The sequence below is a fragment of the Hypanus sabinus genome, chromosome 16, assembly GCF_030144855.1.
Source record: "Hypanus sabinus isolate sHypSab1 chromosome 16, sHypSab1.hap1, whole genome shotgun sequence".
Classification (NCBI taxonomy): Eukaryota; Metazoa; Chordata; class Chondrichthyes; order Myliobatiformes; family Dasyatidae; genus Hypanus; species Hypanus sabinus.
This window is the reverse complement of record NC_082721.1, coordinates 10,603,432-10,626,500: the sequence shown is the minus strand read 5'-3', so window position 1 is coordinate 10,626,500 and position 23,069 is coordinate 10,603,432. Positions and strand designations below refer to the sequence as shown.

The 23,069-nt window shown below is 40.8% G+C and overlaps 1 long non-coding RNA gene across 1 annotated transcript in view; it reads left to right on the top strand.

The window, feature by feature from the left end:
- Positions 1 to 23,069, top strand: part of LOC132406005 (uncharacterized) — an 80,762-nt gene that overhangs the window by 3,289 nt on the left and 54,404 nt on the right. The window contains exon 2 of the long non-coding RNA XR_009516034.1: positions 6,361 to 6,467. This is a non-coding gene — a long non-coding RNA (uncharacterized LOC132406005). The remainder of the gene's footprint in view (positions 1 to 6,360; positions 6,468 to 23,069) is intronic.

Here is a 23,069-nt window from a genome sequence, read left to right as displayed (position 1 = left end):
ATTTATCAGGTATTACACTGTACTGCTGCTACTAAGTTAACACATTTCACAACATATGCCGGTGATATTAAACCTGATTCTGATTTTTAATGCATTGCAAAATAATACACCACTCTAATGTAATGTACAAAATGCTGGAGGATCTCAGCAGGTCAGGCAGCAACCATGGAGAAGAACAAACAGCTAGTGTTTCTGGCTGAGACCCTTCAACTGGAAAGGAAGGGAGACAAAACCAAAATAAGAAGGTGGAGGTAGGGGAAAGAGGATAAGCTGAGAGATGATAGATAAAGCCAGGTGGGTAGGGGAGAGAGCATGAAGTAAGAAGCTGGGAGGTGATTGGTGGAAAAGGTGAGGGATGAAGAAGGAATCTGATAGGAGAGGAGAGTGGCCTGTAGAAGAAAGGGAAGGAGGACCGGCACCAGAGGGAGGTGATAGGCAGGTGGAGTGGTGAAGGGGTAAGAGGGGCATCAGAACAGGGAATTGATAAAGAGAGAAGGAGGAGAGGGTAAAATTACCAGAAGTTGGAGAAATCAATGTTCATGTCATCAGGTTGGAAGCTAGCCAGTCGGAATATGAACTGATTGTTCCCTCCATGAATACCTGAGTTCCTCAAGCTGAGTTCCTCCAGCTTTTTGTGTGTGTTGCTCAAGATTGCAGCATCTGCAGAATCTCTTGTGTTTATCACTCTAATGTATTATATGAGCTGCAATTATATAACATTGCATGTATAGTAGAAAGAAAGGCAGAATCAGACAAATGTAACATTTCTCTGTGGATCTGGATATACAATTGATTTTCAATGACTTACCACAGTTCATGAGAAACCAAACTAGGGCCAAATAAAGAAGAAATGGTTTTTGTGCTATTGTTCTCTCAATCTCAAAACATTCCAAAATATTTTGAATATCACTGACAGTCATTTTATGTACAGGAAGATCCCAGAAACGTCAAGAACCAGATTACCAGATCAATACCAGTCAGGAGAAAACACGAATGCTGTTTTACAAATAGTTCCATGGGAATATATGTGTCCAAATGAAAAGACAGAGAAGGCCTCAACCAATCATAAAGGCAACATTTCCTAAAGGAGAGTACTCTATCAGAACAAAACGTGGATTACTTCATCAGAAATACACTGGGTGATCACCACGGATTTAGTGCTCAGAGAACTTGAATCAGCCTCTATCACCTCTCGCTGGAGCCCCACCCCCTTTCCCTCCTCCGATGGTCCACTCTTCACTCCTATCAAATTTATTTTTCTTCAGCCCTTTACCTCTTCCACATATCACCTCCTAGCTTCTCATTTTATCCCACCTTTCCCCTCACCCATCACCAGCCAGCTTGTATTGTATTCTCCCCACTTTCTCATTCTGTCTTCTTCCCCTTTCCAGTCCTGATGTAGGGTCTCAGCCTGAAACGTTGACTATTTCTCACCATAGATGCTGCCTGACCTGATGAGTTCCTCCAGCATTTTGTGTGTATTGCTCCGGGTTTCCAGCAACTGCAGAATCTCTTGCGTTTACTTGAATAGGGAAGGTAGCTTTAATACCTGGTACAGAGTGGTTTCCATGTTACGGGAGATATGTGATTACATTAGAGAGCATGCAGTAGAGGTTTACAAGGCTGTTTCCAGGCCTGAAATTTATAGCTATGGGGAAAAAAACTGAATAAGCTAGAGATGTATTCTTTGGAACAGATGAGGCTGAAGAGAAGCTTATTTGGTACAGGAGCCTCAAGACCCACACCACCAGGTTCAAGAACAATTGTTACCCCCCCAACCATCAGGCTCCTCAACCAGTGGCAATAACTTCACTCATACTGACGCTGAACTGTTCCCTCAATCTATGGACTCACTTCCAAAGACTCTTTGTCTCATGTTCTCCATATTTGTTCCTTGTTTATAATTATTAATGTTATTATTATTTTCTTTTTGTATTTGCACAGCTTGTCATCTTTTGCACACTGGTTATTTGTCCGTCTTGTGTTTGGCCTTTCATTGAATCTATTCTGTTTCTTTGTGTTTACTGTGAATATCCGCAAGAAGATGAATCGCAGGGTTGTACATGGTGACATATGTACATTGATAATAAACCTACTTTGAACTTAGATATTGGATTAGTATAATTACTTACACGGCAGGGGATCATTAGTGTTTAAGAAGGGCTGAGTTTCCAAGATGAGGCTATCCCATTGCACTTCAAGTGTTATGAAGCCTACAATATCACAAAATGCAGGTTACTTGATTGCATAACCTGTGATACTTTGGTCCCTGATAATCAATCTAAAGGCAGAATTGTTTGGCGATACTTGTGGGCTACCCCCAGTACATCCCTAGATGAGTTGGTTGTTAATACCAATGACACATTTCACTGTATGTTTTGATGTATGTCTGAAGAATAAATCTGATTCTGACAAGGAGCTAACAATGGGGAAGAAGGATCTATTTTCTAACTCAGCAGAGGGATTAAAAACCAGGGACCAGGGATTTAAAGTGAGTGTTTAATGATGAAAGAGATTTTTTTTCTAAACTGTAGTAGGGTTCTGGAATGCTGCCCAAATGGATTGAAAGAGCAGAATGACCCCTCATGTTTAAATGTATGACAATGTACATAAAGATGCATTGCCTCCAGGGTGGACTGTGGACCCCTGTCTGAGAAGGTAGAATTGGGCTTGATGCCCTCCTTCAACTGGCAGAGACACAGTGGGCTGAAGGTACTGTTGTGACATAACTTTTTTATTAATCTATTTGAGAAGATTTGGTGTGTCACCAGATCAGTGGCACTCAGGTCTGGCAATCAATAAGATACAAAGGGTCTAGGTACAATCTCCAGAAAGCCACTTCACCTGCAAAGTGACAATTCTGGACCAAACTTGAATCACTGAAAGATATTCAAAAGCTGGGGCAGTGCTTGAATGCTATTACCTCTTATAAAGTGAAACCAGACAACGTAGGTAACAACAAAGCTTCACTCCCAAATGAGCTCAATGCCTTCTATGCTTGCTTTGACTGTCAAAACATGGAAGAACCTTCATGAACTCTCACAGCCCCCCAGTGACACTGTGATTCCGGTCAACATGAAAGCATACTTCAGAAGGATGAACCCACAGAAAGTATCCAACTCAGATGAGGTACCTGCTAGAAGTATTAAAGATCTGTGCTGATCAACTGACTACAGTGTTTACTGATATCTTTAACCTCTCGCTGAGGCACCCACATGCTTGAAGCAGGCTTCAATTGTACCAGTGCCTTACCTTATATGGTAACCTGCCTCAAAGTCCATTGTCCAATAGCACTTACTTTCACTGTAATGAAGTGTTTTGCGAAGTTGTGATGAAAAATATCAACTCCTCCCTGAGAATTGACTTGCATCTGCTCCAATTTACCTTCTGTCATAGCAGGTCTACAGCAAATGCTGTGTCATTTGCTCTTCACTAAACCCTGGAACATCTGGACAGCAAAGATGCATACATCAGGATGCTTTTTGTTGTCTACAGCTCTGCATTCAATACCATCATCCCCTCAAAACTAATCAATAAGCTGCAAGACCTTGGCTTCAATATCTCCTTGTGCAATTAGGTCCTTGATCACTTCACTTTCTCATCCCATTCAGTCTGAATTAGCAAAAACATCTCTACCAGCACAAGTGCCCCATAAGGCTGTGTGCTTAGTTCCCCTGTTCTACTCGCTTTATCCTTATGACTGTGAGGCTAAGCACAGCTCCAATGTCATATTTAAGTCTGGTGATGACACCACTGTTGTTGGCCAAATCAAAAGTGGTCAGCATATAATGAGGAGACTGAAAATCTGGCTGAGTGGTGTGGTGAACTATGTGCCTGTCTGGACACGCCCCCTGCTGACTGCTCCTGTGGCTCCTCCCACAGGCCCCTGTATAAAGGCAATCTGAGGCCTGACGCTCGGCCTCAGTCTCCAGGACATAGTATGATGGACACTCACTCCTGGTTCCTTCTTCCAGTCAATAAAAGCCGATATCTCGCCTTACGTCTCAGTGTGAGTTATTGATGGTGCATCAAGTGGTGCTACAACAACAACCTCTCACTCTGTCTCTGCAAGATCAAGTAGCTGATTATTGACTTCAGAAGGAGGAAGCTGGAGCTTCATGAGACCAGTTCTCATCAGGGAATCAAAGGTGGAGAAAGTTAGGAACATTAATTCCTCAATGTTATCATTTCAGAGTCCAGGGCCCAGCACACAAATGCCATTATGAAGAAAGCACAGCACAGCAGTGCCTCTACTTTCTTAGAAGTTTGCAAAGATTCAGCATGACATCTAAAACGTATTACCCCTCAACCATCAGGCTTTTGAAACAGAGGGGAAAACTTCACTCAACTTCACTCTCCACATCACTGAACTGTTCCCACAACCTATAGACCACTTTCAAGGACTCTTCATCTCACATTCTCAATATATATTGCTAATTTATTATTATTTTTTTCTTTTGTATTTGCACAGCTTGTTGTCTTTTGCACATTGGTTGTTTTCCATCCTGTTTGGTCTGTTCTTTCATTGATTCTATTATGTTTCTTCAATTTACTGAGTATGCTCACAAGAAAATGAATCTCAGGTTTGTATATAGTGGCATACAGTATATGTACTTTGATAATCAATTTACTTTGAGACCTTTTCTCGAGATTAAAAAAGTTAAGTATTTATATTTTTCTCCACTGCATGAGGTCACGTACATACCTTGTTGTAATGTTGGAAATACAGTGGGTGAACTTAGAGCACAAATGTCCATTGGCATCAATGTAACTATAAACAATGGCGTTATGCCAATAACTTGGGGGGAAATTTTGATTGACTCAAACACAAGCGTTAACTGTTCTTCCAAATCGTGCCACAGGATCCTTCACTCCCACCTGAGGAGCCTACAGGTGATGCAATCCAAAAGACAAAACACAAGAGGTTGTGCAGATGCTGGAAATAGTAATAATAATGACTTATTTGTAGAGTACTTTTCAGACAGACAATGTAGCTCAAAATGCTTTAGGGATAAAGTGCAAATATGAAAATAAAAAATAAAAATAAGCATCAAAATAAAAGACTAAAGGATGTCAGTTAAAAGCAAGGTTAAATAAATGAGGTGGAATTTAAAAAATCTCAACTGAGCCTGCAGTCCTTATAGTTTTAGATATTGAATTCCGCAGTTTAAGAGCATAATTCAAAAAAAGTTGATCTGCCGATGATCTTTCGACAGAGATTGTTTAAATTTAAGAGACTGCCAGAAGAAGACCTGTGAACTCGAGCAAGAGTATAAAATAAAAGTGATTCTGTGATATGCTCTGGTCCCAGACTATGGAGAGCTTCAAAAACAAGAGAACTTTAAAATCAATTGTAAAAGATACAGGAAGCCAATGCAGAGAAGATAGTACAGGAGTGATATGCTCCCTCAACCTGCTTTTAGTTAAAAGTCTAGCAGTGGCATTCTGAATGATTTGAAGTTTGTCAATAAATTGCTTTGGAAGGCCAATAAAAAGTGCATTGCAGTAATCTAGTCCATTTGATATAAAGTTGTGAAGTCGTTTTTCAGCATTATTACATGACATAAATGGATGTACTTTTGCAATATTTAAGTGTAGAAATCCAAAATGCTGGAGGAGCTCAGCAGGTCAGACAGCAGCTATAGAGGGGAATAAACAACCAATGTTTCAGGCTGAAATTCTTCATCAGGAAAGACAGTGGTTGCAATAATATTGAACAGTATTTGTGCAGCTGAGTCTCTGCAGTAGGAACTTGAACTCAGAACCTTCTGATTCAGGCAAGATTGCTGCCAATGAAGTCACAGCTGATGTTGGGAAGGGACTGGGGGGAGGGTTGGTAAGTGGAGTGGCAGATGTTACAAACCTGCCAGGAGACTGGTTCTTGCTTTCGCAGTGTCACACACAGGTGTGACTTAAGGGCAAGTCAAAATGTTGTAAGAACTTTGTCAGCATGTGGGTGCTGAAACTACCTTTGCATTTCTGATAGGTATTGCATTGCATGGGTGAGATTTAACTGGGGAATTCTTGATCTGTATGTTTCAGTGGCATGCATTTACTCATCACATGGCTGGGAACATCAAGTCTTTTAAAACAAGTGTAAGCTTGCATAAACTGAACAGACGAAGAAATATTTTAAGGTGATATATACAAATGGCAGATACTAGAACAACAATGGATAGTGGAACTAGGATCGATATTCCAGGATTTAAATAGAATACCTTGCTATTGAGTTAGATTTATAGATATTTAATCTTCAACCCAATTGTATAGCGGAGGATTAAAATTATCATTTGTCTTATTTTCATAGTGAAAGTTTCTGAGGCCTATTTCTGATATGAGACTTTACTGTTTATTTTATAGCCAATACTGACTCCTGAACCAATGTGGATAACTTCACTCACGTCAACACTGAACTAATTCCACAACCTATGGACTTGCTTTCAAGGACTCTACAATGCTTGTTCTCAGTATTTACTATTTTTATTATTATTATTAGAATATTTTTTCTCAGCTCAAGCTGGTAAAACTGAGGTACAGGCATAGCTAAGGACACTCATTTCTCAATTGTTAGTAGCTTTTGGATAATTCCAGTGATGTTTAGGATTGTGGTATTCTGAAGACTTACACAAATATTGCTGTGTAGGCCTAATTGTTTAATGCTGTGGTGTAGTGACTTTGGAAGTATACCATTTGTAGATATTACTATTGGGACAATGTATATCCTGTTCAATCATATTCCATAATCTTTCAATTTCCTCTTTAATTCAGCATATTTCTGGTCTTTTTCACTTATTGAAGTCTGTATGTTGTGATTGGAATGGCTATTTATATTAACTAAGTTGTTCTTGCTTGTTTATCCTATATTATTATATTTGGACAGTTAATATGGATTGTCCAATCTATAATAATGGTCTATCATTAGTATTATTATTTTTTGTACTCGCACAATTTGTCTTCTTTTGCACATTGGTTGTCTTGTCAGTCTAGTTTTTTTTATTGAATCACTGATCTACTGTGAATGCCTTCAAGAAAATGAATCTCAGATATTATATGGTGACATATACGTATGTTGATAATAAATAAATTTACTTCACTTTAATAATCCAACACTACAATTCTCCTCACTTAAGGACATAAATGCTCCACTTTCTAGATATTGATTTTCACTGTTGGGTTCATTTACATCTATCCATTGGCTATAGGCATTTTGTAAGATGGTTACACAGAATATAGAACATAGAAATTACAGTACAGTACAGGCCTTTTGGCCCACAATGTTGTGCTGACCTTTTAACCCACTCTCAGATCAATCTAACCCCTTCCTCTTACATAAACCTTCAATTTCCTATCTTTAATGTGCCTATCTAAGAGTTTCTTAAATATTCCTAATGTATCTCCTGGTTGTTGTTATATGCTGGATGATTGCTAACCTTGCACTCAACTTCAGTAAGACCAAGGACTTGATGTGAATTTTCAAGTCAACATCTCAGAGGATCTATCCAGAGCCCAACATATTTATGCAAACATGAAGAAGGCAATCCAACAGCTATAATTCATTAGGAGTTTAAGCATATTAGGTATGTCTCCAAAGACTTTTTCAAATTTCTACAGATTGCATTCTGACTGGCTGCGTCACCGTCTGGTATGGAGATGCCAATACACAGGATCTTAAGAGGCCGCAGCGGGTTGTAGACTCAGCTGGCTCCACCATGGGCACAAGCCTAAGGACATCTTCACAAGGCAATGCCTCAAGAGGTGGCATCCATCATTAAGGAAACCATCTGAGGAAAGCCCTCTTCTTTGTATTATCATCAGGGAGGAGGTATAGGAACATCAAGACCCACATTTAATACTTTAGGAGCAGCTTCTTCCCCTCTACTATCTGAACGGTATCTGAACAGTCCATAAGCCCATCAACCCTATCTTGCTGTTCCTCTTTTGCACTATTGATTCATTTATTTGTTATTGGAACAGTATTTTTTTAATGTCTTGCACTGTACTACTACCACAAAACCACAAATTTCACAACGTCTTTTCTTACTGCCCATCGCACCACTTGCATTTAGGGCAGCAATGAAGGTCCTCCATCTCTGGCAGTATTCAGGGCTTCATTAATTGTGTCAGTAGCTTCCTTTCCGTTTTCATTACTTTCAGTCAGCTGTGTAAGTCCTGGGTGGAGATGCAACAATACTATCACACACAGATGTGGAAGATTTCTTCATTGCTATTTCAGTAACAGTTTTATTTTACTTGTCAGGTTTGCTGGTCCCGAACTGAACCCCTGAATCTGGAGGACCGGTGGACCGCTCTTACTCTGGCCAATTTACGCTTTGACCTATTTGTGTGACCCTACCAAGAGCCTAAGCATAAAGCCCTGACTCCACCCAACATAGCTCTCAGGGTCACTGAGGCACACGAACCTCCAGACAAGTTGTGGTCCTTTTGGAGGTTCAGGACATATGTCAATGATAATAAACCTGATTCTGATTCTGAATTTCTCTAAATCAGCTGTAAAAGCCTCTTTTAAGGACATGGGCCTTAAGTGGCCATAATCTCTTTTTATTCCATGTCTAAACATGGTTCATTGATATAAGGAACCTTTCCTCTATTGACAAAATAGCTGAATGGATCCCACTAAGAAATTAACAAAAAGGTTAAAGTTCAATGTTTTGAAGGAGGCAGAGTAGAATATTACTTTATAACTCAATTCCATTAAATTCTGAAATAGAAAATGCTGGAAACACTCAGTAGGTCAGAGAGCAACTGTAGAAGGAGAAAGGGTTAATGTGTCAGGTTAGAAATACTTAATCAGAATGACAAATTTTCACTTTTCATGTTGACTAACACTCCAATCTGTAAGTTATAGTTAAGAAGAATTAAGTCAGTCATTAACTGGCTCAGTAATGGAATGACTCATGTTTCTCAACAGCTTCATTCTAATTCTAGGAGATTTCTGTGAACCACTGGTCCCACAAGCTGAGATATGATTAATAAACCTTTTAAACAACTTCAGTGGAAGAGGTCTTCAATGTTTGTAGGTGTCCTGATCAAGGCTGTCAGCCCAAAATTTCCCCTTTTTATTCATCTCCACAGATACTGCCCGACCTACTGAGTTCCTCCAGCATTTTGTGTGTGTTGCTCTGGATTTCCAGCATCTGCAGAATCTCTTGTCTTTATGATTTGCTGCTCCATTGCGAAGTCTCTTTGAGGGACACCAGGAAGAAGTTTAAATCCCTTTAATGAGAGTCAAATCTCCAGGCTTCACTTTCCACTGCCCACCATGGACTGCCCCGACACTGGATACATGTCTTCAACCCACTTTTTCTCTTTCTTTAGTCCAAATGAAGGGTCTCAGCCCGAAATAGCAGCTTTTTATTCCTCTCCATAGATGCTGCCTAACCTACCGAGCTCCTCTGGCACTTTGTGTGTGTTACTTAGATGCTTAAGTTTGTCACTTCTGACTGGAAGGAATTTTCTGTGGTGTGTTGTTCAGGGTACAGCATGCGACAATAAAAAAATTCAACAATTATAAAGAATATATAATTATATTCACAACATAGAGAGCATTCTGATTGGCTGCAAGACTGTCTGGTGGGTGGGGGGTGGTGCTGCTACTACACGGAATTGAAGTAAGCTGCAGAGAGTTGTAAAATTAGTCAGCTCAATCATTGTCACCAGCCTCTGAAGTATCCAGGATATCTTCAAGGAGCGGTGCCTCAGTAAAGCAACATCCATCATTAAGGACCCCACCACTCAGGACATACCTTCTCCTCATTGCTTCCATCAGGAAGGAGGTACAGAATCCTGAAGGTACAGACTCAATGATTCAGGAACAGCTTCTTTTCCTCTGCCATCTGATTTCTGAATGGACATTGAACCCATGGACACTACCTCACTGTTTTTTTAAAATTTCCTTTTTTTTTTGCACTATTTATTTAGTGCCATTTTCCAGGTGGGTGATCAGTTAGTTTTGTGCAAGGGATGGCTGGGGGTTTGGGGTAAATGTGTTTTGTTTCTGTTTCTTTTCATGCAGAGTGGGGGGAGGGGGTCGATGTCTTTGCTTTCAATGACTTTCGTGGTTTTGCTGTACTTCAAGGCTATCTGGAGAAGGCGAATCTCAGAGTTATATTCTGCATACATACCTTGGTAATAAAATAAACCTTTGAACCTTTTATTTAATTATTATACAGTATATATGTATTTACAGTTTTTTTCTATTATCATGTACTGCAGCTGTAAAGTTGAAAAATTTCACAACATATGCTGATGATATGAAACCTGATTCTGTTTACAGTATATATATAACAAAATAAAGTTGGAGGTTAAAGTGTGGAAATGGAATAAAATGTGCGTAAATACCAGCGTGTATTTACAATGCAAACGGCGTTATAAAAAGTGCTTTACAGTGCAATGCAGTGATGGGGGTAATAGATAGAGGGGTTGGGGGTGTGTTAAGAAGAATGGCTGATCAGATAAGCAACAGGACTCTTTATTTCCCCTTTAAACAGACCCTAATTACTGTTATTAATTTATTATCAATAATGAACTCTGCTCAAAATTAACATGGCATATGACAGAATTTTTTAGAAGATTTTCTCCAATGTGGGCACACACTTTCAAAATGGTTCACTGACTGATTGGACTAAGGGAGGGTTATGATATGGCTTCTGATGGCTTTAAAACTAGACTTCTGTTTAAAAGTACAATGACCTTTTTGTCTGGTTTGCATCTTTGAAATATTAAGATTATCACTCAAATACTTACTCATGCCCAAATGCAGACAAATAGAGTTCTTACTGATGCTTACCTTCTAGTTAAGGGGACATCAAGATTCCATGTGTTGTGCATTCAGAGATGCTCTTCTGCACCCCACTATTGTAATAAGTTACTGTCATCTTCCTGTCAGCTTGAACCAGTCTGGCCATTTTCTCTGCCCTCTAAAACTAACAAGGCATTTTCACTCACAGAATGGATGCCCACTGGATACTCTTGTTTCTTGCTCCATTCTATCTAAACTCTAGAGACTGTTGTGCATTAAAATCTCAGGAGATCAGCAATTTCTGAGATACTCATACCACCCCATTTGACACCAACAAACATTCCATGGTCAAAGCTACTTAGATCACATTTTTCCCCAATCTGTTGTTTGGTCTGAACAACTGAAACTCTTGAGCATGTCTGCATGTTTTTATGCATTGAGTTCCTGCCACATGATTGGCTGATTAGATATTTGCACTAATCATCAGGTGTACACATGTACCTAATTAAGAGGCCACTGAGTGTGATTCTGTTAATACAAAATTAATATTGCTAATTAAACAAAATGCAACACTCAATTCCATGTGAGGTGCTAGAACTAATTGGAAGTCTTCTTTCCAAATATTTTTCCTAACCAACAGAGGTTTGTTTTTTACACAGTGATGGGTATGCGGAATGCCCTACCAGGGATGGTGATAGAGGAAGATACGTTAGGGGTGTTTATGAAACTCTTAGACACAAGGATTATAAAAGTAGAGAGCTACACAGGAAGAGGGAGGTAGATTGATCTTAGAGTAGGTTAAAAGGTCTGCACAACATTATGGGCTTGTACTATCTTGCAATGTTTTTATGTTCTCTGTTCTATGACCAGTGAAGAAATTCCTGTGATATGAGAATTGCATTCGACTATAATTGTGATTAATAAAGTACTGATTTTGTTGTACAGTACAGGATTTTTTATTCACCAGATATGTGTGACTCTGCCAAGGGCAACATTTATTACCTTCATTGTCACAATGTCAAGTTTATTATCATTGGCATAAGTAGCTGTATACATACTGTAAGTATAATGAAAAACTTACTTGCAGCAGCATCACAGCACATAGCATTATAACTGTTCATAACATCAAGTGGTGTCCAAGGAGATGTAGCATCTCTGGCAAAAGGGCTTGTCATGTTCCCCTAGGGACAGCTCATCCACCTCTGGTCATCACCTGACAATCAGCTCTCTCCTCTGGCTCGAAGTTGCTGTTTGCATGTGACAGCAGCCACATCCCAGTACTCTGTTTCGACAGCTGGGCTAAACCAGGTGAGGGTAGATGGTTTGCCTCAAATGACAGTGAGAGGGGATATGTCTATCCTAGGTGAGATCCAACGGCCAGGAAGGTAGTTCTGCAGCACTCCGTGGAGAGCCAAGGGCATGGCAAGCCTCAGAAGATATCATGGCCATCCACTGCAACCAAGGTCTCCAGTTGTGACAATCACTCGTACCACTGGAATTGGGCTTCTGAGGTTAAAAGAATGTAACTGCCCCAGTGCAATGGTTTTTCCACTTTAAAAGCTTTCTCACACCGCTTCTATTGCCATCGTTGAAATTGATGGGCAACCAACTTTCATCATGTTGAAAGATTAGCTTTATAGATAAACATTATTTATCACAAGTACATCAAAACATACAGTGAAATACATCATTTGCATCAATGACCAACACAGTTTAGGGGTGTGCTGGTGTCATCACACTTCCAGCAACAACATAATGTACCCACAATTTACTAACACTAATTCATACATCTTTTGGAATGTGGGAGGAAACTGGAGTACACAGAGGAAACCAATACAGAACATACAAACCGTTTACAAACAGCACCGGGAATTGAACCCCAATTGCAGATCTTTGACATTGTAAAGGGTGGTGCTAACTGCTAAGACTATGATTACCCATGTCATACGACACGGCACATAATGAATTACTGATATGGAGGCATTTTTGCAGGAATTAATATGATATGATTTTTTTTTAATAAACATTTGTATTTGAAGGCACATAAACTTGACAAGTCCCAGGCTACCTTCTAGTGAAGTGGCTTTCCTGCTCTGGATTACCAGTGTGCAATAACTACCAGCTAGTGTTGATAAATCAGAAGAAATTCCTGTGCTATCCATTGGAATTCCAACATCCAAATGTTTTTTTAATGTTATAGTTGTAGAATTATACAACACAGAAACAGGTCTGTTTGCCCACTGAGTCATTCCTTCAAACCTCCATCTCATTAATTCTGTGCAGGACCCATTGATATTCTCACCTCACCCACTAATTAGCCTACCAACCAACATGACTATGGAATGTGGGGAGAAACCAGAGCACCTGGAGTAAACCCAACAGCCAGTGCTGTGGGCCAGACCTGAACCTACTGAATATCAAACAGGGAAGACTGGAAAAAACTCACGGGTGTTGCTACTTCTGTGAAAAGTGAAACAGTTGAAGTTTCACACCTGCCACCCTTCTTCAGTATTAGAAAAGAAATCTCCTTCCACGGATGTTGCTTGTCTTGCAAAATTTCTGTTTTTATCTCAGATTTTCAGCATCTGTAGTTTCTTTGATGTCATTTACAAGTATATCTGGATGTTGTCATAACACTGTTCAACTATTTTTTTCTAAAGTATTGCTTCCTCTGAATTTTTTTTTGTTTATGATAGACCATATAAAGCTGAACACAAATATTATTTCAGACTACTTGTATCACATAGGAATTTGGAGAAACAAGAAATGAACTTTCATTGAATATATGGTGCTCTGTAGCTGCCAATAAAATTTTCAACAACATCCCAGATGCCTTTCATGTGATTTTCTCTGGTTTTCTAGAAGTTTTTCCGAATTGCCTGTCATTGATAACATGTTTGATATGTGGACCAACAACAATGCCTTCCTTAATCTTGACATCACTTATTTTGGGAAACACCTGTTTCAAATATTGAAATCTGGCAAATAAATTTTTAGCCTTTCTAAAACCTGCTCTCCTATGCAGCATCCACCCTGACAAAGCATGCCCAGGCATGCCTGGACAAGATAGAAAACTTTTCAGCATACTTTGTGGGCAACATTTTAATTGACTTGAATTTTGAGTTGAAATAACAAACATAGGCAGTTTTTAAAAAATAGTACATGATAGGGAAATTTCATGTTGATTTTCATCATCAGCAACCCAAACTCCATGAGATACACCCAAAGATATTCAGGAATCAAAATCTTTGTTGTCCAGTGTAATTAAATGCTGAAGGCTGGAGAATGGGGTTGAGAAGGAAACTATATCTGCTATGATCAAATGGCAGAGCAGAGTTGATGGGCCAAATTGCCTAATTCTGCTCCTACAGCACGGTACAAAAATCTTATATCCATTAGGTGCCTATGGCTATTGTACAGTACTATATTTGTTAATGTGGAGCACAGAATGAGTTTGTAAATCTGGTGGGAGCAATGGATGTTGGGAATGGCAAGGGTGGAATGCTGCAGGAGGGTGTGGGAGAGGTGGCAGAGAAGGAGGGCCAGGGGTGGAGGTAGGGTGGCGAAGTGCAGACTCACCCAGCCCTGAGACACCAGCAGAGTCATTTGATTGCAAACAATTGTGTTTTTAATAATCACAGAATGTCTCTCTGGTGCTTCCCGCTCCCTCCTCGCTACCTCCCCTTTTTCCCCAACAGTGATTCCCCTTTCCCTGCCCCCTTCCCACTCTTCAGTCCGCAATCAAGACCCATGTCAGAATCAGAGGTATCATCACTCACATCAATCATGAAATTTGTTTTTTTTTGTGGCAGCAGTAAAATGCAATTCATAAAATTACAACAGTAATATATATAGCTCCTTAACTATATATATGTGTCTAAGCCTTTTGCACCATACCGTCTGTCACTGTATGTCTTATGCTGGAGGAATTGAACAAAACAATGACCATCAGTTTAATCCCTCAGTTGCTGTCTGACCTGCTGAGTTTCTCCATCATTATGTCTTTTGCATTATGTAACCAAAGAACTTTCATGTCTTTGGGATATGGTAGAGAACGAGAGCGCCTAGAGGAAGCCACATGGTCCCCAGGGGAATTTGCAAACTCCACACAGTCAGCATCAGGGATTAGGATTGAACTCCAATTGCCTGCACTTCAAGGCAGCTGCTGTACCTACTGAGCGACTGGGCTGCCCAGAATGCCAGACTGCCACAAACAGAGAAGACGGGCATCAGGGGCGATGAACCTATGGCACACATGCCAAAAACATTCTGTTACAGTGCTGCCCCTTGATCTTTAAAATCCAACCCATAAGAAAAATTGGGTGGCGGGTGGAGGTACGTCTCTACTGAAGGAGGACTGAGGCATTTCTTCCCTTCACTAGCCTGCAGGTCACCCTTCCCTTAAGTAAACACTTGCTTAGCCCCCCCCCCCCCATGGGAGCTGGTGGAAGATGGTCAGATGACCATCTGGTGCATATCAGAAGTCCTAGTTGTGTGAACACTGACGCCAGGCAGACAATCTCTGAAGAGTATTGATAATGGTCGGGGTCACCCGTCTTGTAAAGACACTGCCCAGAAGAAAACAATGGCAAACCACTTCTGTAGAAAACTTTGCCTAGAACAATCATGGTCATAGTTAAAGACCATGATCGTCTATGTCATAGGACACGGCACATCATGATGATGATGATGAGAAAGGTGGGTTGCTGGGTAGCATGGCTCATTAGCCTGGAAAGGCCTTTTCCGTGTTGTATCTCTAAATAAATGAAATAAACAACTAATGATGAAAAAATCTGCAGATGCCAGAAATCCAAAACAACACACAAAATGGTGGAGAAACTCAGCAGGGCAGGCAGCATCTGTGCAAAAGAGTAAACTGTCAATGTGTCAGGACGAGACCCTTCTTCAGGACTCAATAAATAAACGCTGCCATCACAGCCCCATGACTTATTCTTCATCTCCTCTGGCTGAATACTTGAAGAAGAGTGAATAAAAGTACATGTTACATTCTGTTACTATGACAACAAGACCCAGAACTAATGTGACAACAAGTGAATTAAATATACATTACATTCCATGCAGAGGCAGTTGATTTAAGCGCATAAATAGCAATTCGTGTTCCAGTGAAATCTGATGATGTCACAGGGCATGCATCCCATGGATATTACTGATCAGCAATGGAAGCAGAATGCTGTAGTGACTGCCTCAGAAGCAACATTTCATCTTGGTACAGTCCATTATTGGATGACGTAGCCAATTCCTGGTGCCTTTCCTGGGCTAGTAAGGTCAATACGGTTTTTTCCCATTATGAAATGCCAGTGTATGTTGTTTGCACTGACACTCATTCCTCTGGACAGTTCTAAAACGAGCCTAAAGCAACTTCCTCAGTCTGTTTCAAATGTGCACCTTCCTTCTTGTAACTTTAAGCAGCAACAATCCAACATTTAAATCTCTAAGAGTGGGAGTGATATTCATGTATATTTAATATTTCAGTAATACTTGAATAATCTTGTGTATATATATATATATTCATGTCAGTCCATGGCCTCCTCATGTACCAAGATGAGGACACCCTCAGGGTGGAAGAGCAACACCTTATATTCTGTCTGGATAGCCTCCAACATGATGGCATGAATATTGATTTCACCTTCTGGTAAGAACTACCCCCCCTCTCCTTCCTCTATTCCCCACTCTGGCCCTTTACTTCTTCTCAACAGCCTATCACTTTCCCCTAGGTCTCCTCCTCCTATGGTCCAGTCTCCTCTCCTATCAGATTCTTTTTTCTCCATCCCTTGACCTTACCCACCCACCTAGTTTCACCTATCACCATCCAGCTAGCCTCCTTCCCCTCCCTGCACCTTTCTATTCTGACATCTTCCCCCTTCATTTTCTGTCCTGAAAAAGGGTCTCGGCCTGAAACATCAACTGTTTATTCATTTCCATGCATGCTGCCTGACCTGCTGTGTTCCTCCAGCATTTTGTGTGTGTTGATTTTTAAGTACATTGTTTGATTAAGCAATCTTGTTCATTTAAATAATTCATTATGGGTTATATGCATAAATATATGAATCACATACATCATTGTGATAGGTGCAAGCCTGGCTTAAAGTAAAACATGAAGTTAGACTCACATTTCCAGCACTCCTGGTTTTTCTTCCTATTAGTTTAATGTTTTAAAGTTACAAAACATAATTGGGGGAACAGTATTCATACAGACAAGAGATTCTGGAGATGCTAGAAATCCAGAGTAACACACACAAAATGCAGGAGGAACCCAGCAGGTCAGGCAGCATCTGTGGAGAGGAATAAACAGTCAGTGTTCTGGGTGAAACCCTTCATGAGAACTGGAAAGTAAAGGAGGAAGAAGCCAGACTAAGAAGGTGGGTGGGGGGGGGGGGGGGGGGGAGAAGGAGCACAAGCAGAGCAGGTTAAGGGGAAGGTGGGTGGTTGGGGGAGGGGGATGAAGAGAGGGTGAAAAAGATAGTCTGAAGATGGAAGAATCTAATAGAAGAGGAGAGTAGAACATGAAAGTTAGGGAAGAACATGAGGGAGTCGATGGGCAGGTGAGGATAAGAGTAGGGGTAATTGTGTAACTGGGATGGAAAATGGATAAAGAGAGAAAAAGATGGGGAGGGGGAGAAATTACCAGAAGTTAGAGCAATCGATGTTCATGTCATCAGGTTGAAGATATCCTGCCTTTTGTTGCATACAGAGATCAAAGAGATGTCCACCCGTTCCCTCCCCCCCCCCCCCCCCAGTTTGTCCAGCCTTTGTTTCTAGCTCACTCAGTCTAATCCAGGTAGCATTCTGGATTAGACTGCAAACCTTCACACACTTCTTGCAATGGGTGACCGGAACTGTTGTCTAACAAAAGTTTAGTATAGCTGCAACAAAACTTTCTGACTTTTATACCCTGTGCCCCTCGTGATGAGGGCAAGTCTGCCATGTGCCTTCTTTACCACTTCATCTCCTCTCAGTGAGCTATAGGCTTAGACCCCCAAAGATCCTCTGCACTTTGAATTGTGTGTTCAGCACTGGCTGCCAACAAAAATCACCCAAATGAGCAAGTAGCTTGCTGTATTCTCACCTATCTTTGTGCCTGTTTACTGCAGATACAAGCATTAGTTCATCATGCAGATCCCATGTCTCTGGCGATAATCAAGGCTGGTTCCTGTTACACATGTAATTGGATTACAATTGACCATTGGCACTGGGACAACACAGTTAAACATTCTGAGTGAATTAACTGGAGCCATGTACGTCGACATTGTTTTACATTTATCCGGTCTTTCCCTTGTTTGTTGTCAAATTTAAAGCATCAAGAGTCTCCTTGTCAGAGCAGAGCTTCATCCAGTCTGTGAATCTTGTTTGATATGACATTGAGCCCAAACGTCCTCATACATGTCGTATTAATGGGGCAGAAACAGGACAGATGAAGTTGCTATTCTTTTCTAACATTGATTTCCAACTTCTGACAGTCAATTCTGGTTAATTGGCACACATCGGGACCAGCACATTTTGGCCCAATTCACTGAAGTTGGATTGAACTCCAGTTAAGAAGGTATAAAAAAGACAAACTGCTGTTTAACTGAGTAACAATTGATATATTTAAATGAAATACAGGACAAATTAAAACACTATCAATACCTCTACAGTACTATAAAACTGTATTAGTTCCTAATAGTTATTGACAGAGAAATGCATCAGCAATGTTCTTTTGATTGACTATAAATGAGCAAAACCCATGTAGACACTTAGTGTAGGTAGTGGACCACTTCCTACAGTGCTATCAACAACTGCATCCACTAACTCTTCATTTTCGTTGCAACATTCAGTATGGTTGTCAATATCTTTGTAATTCTTAACTTGTTCAATGAGTGGGAGTTTCACTTTCACTCCCATCCGCTTTTGGCATCTTGAAGCCTGAATGCTTGAAACTGCAATGAGAAAAACAGTTCTGCAATATCTTACTGCTCATTTCTCACCAACTATCAGTGACAATCTCACTGCTTTTTGAAGACAAGCATTCACAAATGACGCTATTTAAAAACCGATCTCTCTAACCATGGTGTCGTTTCTAATGGTCATGTGACTGACACTAGTTAGAAACTGTTCAGCAACAGTCTAATGCCCTGATTAAGCAATATAGTATCCAAAATCAGTGAAAGGAATACTAGCTATATTCTCAATTTAGTTTTTGTTCTTTAAGAATTCTCCCAAATAAACAGCTGCAATGATTAACCAATGGCCAAATTAACCAGAATCCACTGTATTAACCCTTAACTTCATCCCTCCCAAGAAGAACAAGATGCAACGTGCCTGTGATTTAGCTCTAAGTTTTTCATTGCATCTGTGGGTACTAGTACCTGTTCATGACAATGAACTGGACTTTGAAGAGTGTATCAGGGCAAGAGGGGCAAACATTTCACTCATGGGTTTAGAGGAGGGGTCTCCAGTTTGGGTATAGAGAATTGGGGGAGGATCAGAATCAGATTTAATGTGTCATGAAATCTGTTAACTTTGCAGCAGCAGTCGAATGCAATACATAGTAATAGTAAAGAAAAATACTGTGAATTACAGTATATATATACTTAAATTAATAGTACACAAATAGAAATAAAATAAGTAGTGAGGTAGTGTTCATGGGATCAATGTCCATTCAGGCACCTGATGGCAGAGGGGAAGAAGCGGTTTCTGAGTTACTGAATGTGTATCTTCAGGCTTCTGTGCCTCCTTCCCGGTTGTAGCAATGAAAAGAGGGCATGTCCTAGGTGATGGGGGTTCTTAATGATGGATGCTGCCTTTTTGAGGCATCACTCCTTGAAGATGAGGAATAGATGGAGGAGGCAGTAGGAAACATCTCACCACAACACTGAAAACAAAAGTAGATTAGGTTAGATTTATTTGTCACATGTACATCAAAACATTGATGCATATAGAGAAATGCGCTGTTTTGGGTCAACGACCAACACAGTTCAAAGATGTGCTGGCAGGTGCCCACAAATGTCACCGTGCTTCCAGAGCCAACATACTCACAACATGTTCACTATTCCCTAACCCTAACCAAACATCTGTGGAATGTGGAAGGGTACGGGAGCACCCTGGGGAAACCCACATAGTCATGGGGAGCTTGTACAAACTCCTTAAAGACAGCAGTAAGAACTCAAACAACACACACAAAATGCTGGTGGAACGCAGCAGGCCAGGCAGCATCTATAAGGAGAAGCACTGTCGACGTTTCAGGCCGAGACCCTTCGTCAGGACTATCTGAAAGAAGAGATAGTAAGAGATTTGAAAGTAGTGGGGGGGGAGAGGGAAATGCGAAATGATAGGAGAAGACCGGAGGGGGTGGGATGAAGCTAAGAGCTGGAAAGGCGATTGGCAAAAGGAATACAGAGCTCAACTCCACTTTCACAGTTAGCACTGTAAAGTGTTGCACTAACCACTACACAACTGTGCTCCCTGTAGTGTTTCATGAAGTACCCTTTTCACTTTGGTTGGGATCTGGAACACACACCATGGTTGGTGGAGACAGGTACTCTAACAGCATTTAAGAAGTGTCAAGATTAGCAGTTGAAATGTGAAGGCAGTAAAAGCTGGCCAGTGGGATCAGAACAGAGAGGTACTTGGTGAATAGCATCAAGGGCCTGTCTATACTGATCCCATAGTATACAACTTCAAGTTTATTGTCATTCAGCCATGCACATGTATGAAGACACACACTCAACATTTCAGGAACAGCTCCTTCCCCTCCACCATCAGATTTCTGAATAGACAATGGACAGTACCTCACCATTTTTTCCCATTCTCTTTTTTGCACTACTTGGTTAATTAAATTTTATATATATTTCTTTCTGAAATTTATACTGCTGCCCCAAGATAACAAAGTTCACAACATATGCCGGTATTATTAAACCCGATTCTAATTCCAAACAAAACATTGTTCCTGTGGGGCCAAGGTGCAAAACGCAGTCACACACAGCACATCTAGTTAGTATCCAGCACATACAGTCACAAAATAACATTAGCACAAGTCCCTGAGTGTCATGGCCTGAAGACTGACAGGTTGACATTAAGTGCAAGGTGCACGTTTATGTGAGAAGTGGGCCGAAGGGCCCCTCATGTCTTGAAGTTGTTTTGCACCTGTGCATATGTGCACTTGTGCGGATGACAACCAACCTGATCTTGACGTTAACTTTGACTCTGCATGAGGATCTTGGCAAAATTCCCACCATGAGGAAGGAGCCTGTCAGTTCTAAAACTCCAATATTTGCAATGAAAATAGGATAGGAAGGGTAAACACAAGAGATTCTGCAGATGCTGGAAATACAGAGTGTTGTGTATTTAATATTTCAGTAATATTTGAGTAATCTTGCAAATATGTTGATGATTAAGCATTCTTTGTTTGTTTAGATAATCCATTAGGGGCTATATGTACAAATAAGTGAATTGCGTACGTCATGGTCCCTGTCATGAGAGGTGGAAACTGGTCAGGCTAGCAAACAGGGCTCTGGTGAAGCGGTATTGGCTAATCCCCTGTATAGTCAATACAATGGATTACAGAAACATTGATGAACTCCAGCCATTACATTGACTTCGGACGATGGAGATGGGAGGCCATCAATGGTCTAAGCTCCACCAGGAGCTAAGGGCCCAAGAAGAAGATACATTATGATGCTCACACTTGATACGTGAGCGCCTCACTTAAAGTAAAAGAACAAACTAAGATTTGCATTTCTCGGGCTCCTGTCTTTTTCCTTCTGATTAGTTTTACGTTTTGGACCAAGATCCTTCATCAGGACTCGAAAGGAAGAGGGAAGATGGTGGGGGAGGGGAAGGAGGACAAATTGGAAGGTGACGGGTGAAACCAGGTGCGTGGGGGGGGGGGTGGGTTGACATAAGAAGGACTGGAAGGCTTATGGAGGAATGGGGAAGCAACAGTGGTCACAGAATCATATTCTTGCGTAAAGCCTGAATCTCTGCTGCAGCAGAGCAGCAGGAGCAGAGGGTTGCCACAACAAACACAGGCCAATTAAAGCTCCTATAATTAAGGCATTTTACAGAAGTACATCCAAGGCATGAGTCACACCCCTGGGATATGGAGAACCTCACACTTTTCTGTGACACTTCCTGGGATCTTCCTCCTGTGAGGGGCATCAGGATCAGAATCAGGTTTACTATCACCAACATGTCATGAAATCTGTTGTGTTGCAGCAGCAGTACAGTGCAATATATCAAATATACTAGAAATTACCATCAGAAATATACAGAAATAACATTAAATAAGGAGTACAAAAGCCCCAAGAGGACCACAACCTTGTTGGAGGTTTGTGTGCCTTAGTGACTCAGAAAGCTATGCTGGCTGGAGTCAGGGCTTTATGCTTTTGCTCTTAGTAGAGTTACCTATGCCAGACAGGTCAAAGGGTAGAGTTCAAAGTTCAATATAAAAAGTTCAATGTAAATTTTATTATCAAAGTACACACATGTCACCATATACAATCTGAGATTCATTTTCTTGGCATACCCAGCAAATCTATAGAATAGTGTAAAGGGGGGTTTCTTCTTTTTCTTTGTTACTGTATATAATCAAAAGGGCTTTGTTTTGTTAACTAGCAGGAATGTTTCTTTGTTGCGAGAGAGTGCTGGGAGAACTGTATTCCTTTGTAAACCAAATGGGGATTAATGTTCTTTCTTCTGACTCTGTAAGCTTTTGTTGACGGGCTTTTGGGCAGATCGGCGCGAGGGGGTTGAGAGAGAGGACACAATGCTGTAAACTGGGCGAGGAACGGACCCCAAGCGGGGGTCTGAGGCCAGGAGGTACTCCGAGGAGGGGGATGAAGTTAGGTGTGCTTGGTTGACCACTCGGAGGGTCCTGAGCTGCGAGTCAAGGAGTTCGGAGGGGATCGAATGGTGGCCAGAAGACTTCAGTAATTGAGCTCCAACGGTTGTGCAAGAAGTGGTTTGGACTTTGATAAGTTTGGCATCTTTCCTTTATTTTTTTTCTCTTCATATATACTGTATCGTTATTAATCACTTAGTTATAGTAACATTTATAAATTGTACTCATTTAATCGCTTATGGTGTACTGTCTGTTTTTGGGCGAGGTGGGGACATCACACAGCATCCACACCAGCTGATTACCCAGTTTGGCGGGGCCGAAGGCTGCTCCCCCTAGACGAGAATAAGCTGAGCGAGCCTGAGGCGACCCAGGGGGTTACATTAGTAACTATAACAGGACCAATGAAAGATCAACCAGAGTGCAGAAGGCAAGAAACTGTGGAAACACAAAAATAAATAACTAGGAATAATT